This window comes from Nanorana parkeri, unplaced genomic scaffold (assembly GCF_000935625.1).
Source record: "Nanorana parkeri isolate BGI_ZX_2015 unplaced genomic scaffold, ASM93562v1 scaffold763, whole genome shotgun sequence".
NCBI classification, from domain to species: Eukaryota; Metazoa; Chordata; class Amphibia; order Anura; family Dicroglossidae; genus Nanorana; species Nanorana parkeri.
This window is the reverse complement of record NW_017307031.1, coordinates 381677-384793: the sequence shown is the minus strand read 5'-3', so window position 1 is coordinate 384793 and position 3117 is coordinate 381677. Positions and strand designations below refer to the sequence as shown.

At 47.5% G+C, this 3117-nt stretch overlaps 1 protein-coding gene across 1 annotated transcript in view; it reads right to left on the bottom strand.

Annotated features, from left to right (window-relative positions):
• The window catches only part of IL11RA (interleukin 11 receptor subunit alpha), a 49253-nt gene that overhangs the window by 24543 nt on the left and 21593 nt on the right, over positions 1–3117 (bottom strand). The window lies entirely within an intron of this gene.

Genomic DNA, 3117 nt, shown 5'->3' with positions numbered 1-3117 from the left:
GGGAGGGAGGGAGCTGCGGCCGTGACATGTAAAATTCTATTATACCCCGAAAGTAAGACCTAGCGGATCTCTGTAATATAAGACCTACCACCGAACTAGGTCTTATTTTCGGGGTAGGTCTTACTTTCGGGGAAACACGGTATTCTTGATTTTTAGTCCACACGGAGATTCAAGGAGGAATACACCCGGCTCTTATATTTCGACAATATTTGCTTATCCCGCCGGAGTTCAAACCTGTCACCACATCTGAGCTCCCCGTGTTTGCAGTTTCCTCGGCAGTTCGGACCTCGGGGGCGCTTTGTACGTCTCAACTTTCAGCCAAAATCAAGAGGCTTTGATCCTTCCCCGGCAATTCCCGCTATGTGCCAGAAAACGCTCCGGGCGCGCCAATCCCTGACCGAGCCCAGCACCATCTGGGTGTGGAAGTCACGAGCTGGAGAGAAGACGCGGTCACCTGACAGCATCCGCATCCCTCTGAACCTTCCACGTACCGAGTCCCTACGACGACCTGCCGAGGAGAGGACATTGCAGGGGCTCCTGAGTGCGGGCCAGGCATGTGAGCTGCGGAAACATTTGGTTCGGATGTTTCGTTATTTCGGAATTCGGATCCCAAATTCAATTCGGTTCGGGTTTCGGATTCGGACGCAAATCTGAATTTTCGTTAGTTTCGGATGAGTTTACGAATATTCGTTGCGGATACGACAGAAAACCGTCTACAGATATTAATACTAAAGCCGAGGCTCCCAGACCCGATTGGCATTGGGATCCGATCTTCCGAAATTGGGTTAGGGAGGCTCCTGAATGCCATTGGGGTCTGGGAGCCATATACATATACTACTAAAGCTGAGGCTCCCAGACCCGAATGGCATTCAGGAGCCTCCCTAACCCAATTTCGGAAGATCGGATCCCGAATGCCATTAGCGTCTGGGACCCTCGGCTTTAGTATTATATGTATATACTGTATATGGCTCCCATGTCGCCGTAACAAAAATTTGTGATGAGACCCATTCAGATGCAGTACACCAAACAGCACATCTGATTGGCCGGAAAAGTCACATGTCCCATTCCGTTTCGTTTTCGAACGAAATTCGGACGGGATCTGAGATTTGGAAACTGAAATTCGGATTCGGACTCATTTGGATGCATTGGGATCGGTGGCGTAACAATCGCCATAGCGACCCAGGCGGCCGCTATGGGGCCCGGGGCACAGGGGGGCCCTGCCAGATGCCGAGCGGACCGCCTGGGTCGCTGTGGCATCCTCTGCTGGTGGCTGTCACTGGCGGCTCTGAAGAAGAATGCGCTGCTGTTCAGATCACTGACCGTAATCTGTGCAGCAGCGCGTTCCTCTCCAGAGCCGCTGCTGAGTCATTGAGAGCCAGCAGCGGCGGTGGAGGAGGCCGGACCCGGCAGGGGAGGAGGGGGCAGGGCCCGTGTTCAACAGCAGGGGAGGAGGCGGGGGCCTGGTGACAGAGGAGATTTGCAGAAGACGTGTATCCAAACCTCTGTCATTGTCCTTAGTGGTGAGACAAGTTGTTTTACATGCTGGTTTGTGAGTGTGCCATGATGCCTTTCTGCTGTTCCTCTGCAATGTAAACTCAAGCAAGTGCGAACACTAAAAGTGAGATTAGCCGAGATTGCTGCGCGGCACCGGCCATTAAACGCCAATCAGAAGCGTAATCCCGCATTTCCCTGACACCTGCAGACCGACAGCCTGCTCCGCCCACTTCCCCTTCCCCGTGACGCACAACCGTCAATCACGTTTTCAGGGATGATATGGCTTTAAGATCATAAAATGAATATTGCGTTCACCTGCCTTGTTCTCGGTCGGCGATCCTGTATATAAAACATGGCACACATAAAACAGAACAATCGTAGAAAGCAATTGCTGCATTGTGACCGTTCTGTATATTGCGTCACAGAAACCACATTTTATTTTTACATCCCCCAAATTCATTCCAGGCTCATCGAAAGAAAACATACAAAATTAAAAATAAATGATTTCATGAATTAAAGGAGAATTATCAGGCGGGTGCTTTTCACTCACCTCATAGTTCTAGCCGACCTGTTACAATGAGACTGTCACAGGTCGGCTCAGTAGATCGGGAGGTGAGCGAACACATACCGGCGTTCGCTCACTTCTCGATCCTGTCACGGCTGTCTGCCATGATAGGGGAGGGGCTGGATTCCCCCCTCCCCGCTCCGATCCACCAGCGCTGACTGGCGGAACGGACGGGGGAGGGGGCGGGTACAGCTGGCTCTGCCTCTAGATAGGCAGAGCCGGCTGTCACTCACGCAGCTGGGCGGATCTCGACATCGATGTCGGGATCCGCTCCGGCTGCGACGTCTCAGTATATAGTGAGCTGTAGCTCCCTATATACTGAGCTTAGGGTGACGGGAGATAAACACTGACCGCATAGTTCTCCTTTAAGTAATTATTGTCCCGTTATCAGTAATATGACTGTAATTAATTATGAAAAACTCATCATGTCTGCTTTCTCCATGTGCAACATAAACAATAATAAACCTCTACTCTATAAGGAAACAAAACTCTGCAATGTATAAAATGTATCCAATCAATTAAAAAAATAATACATTCATAAAATAAAATGAACACAAATTTGCAATATATAAAATGTATAAAATACAAAAAACAATAATACATTTGTACCATAAAAGGAAACAACATTTTGCAATGTATAACATTTTTCCAATAAATAAACAGAAATAAATTCCTACTGTATAATGAAACTGAACTTTGCAATATATAAAATGTATCCAATCAATCAATAAACAATAATAAATGTGTACTATATAAAGAGGTTTTGCAATGTATACAATCTATTCAATCAATAAATAAACAATAATACATTCCTGCTGCATAAGGAGACGGAACTTTGCAATATATAAATGTATCCAATCAATCAATAAACAATTATACACTCATTCCTAATGAGCAATAGTGCAGTTCCTTTCGTCTCCAGCAGAGGGTGACAACGGCAACACTTGTTTTGACCTCCGCCACCTCCGTGCTGCCACCATAGTGGGGCTGACTCACCACGGAACAGCTTTGACCTTTTCAATTGAAAAGGTCAGTTTGCATTGTTTGCACATTGTGCC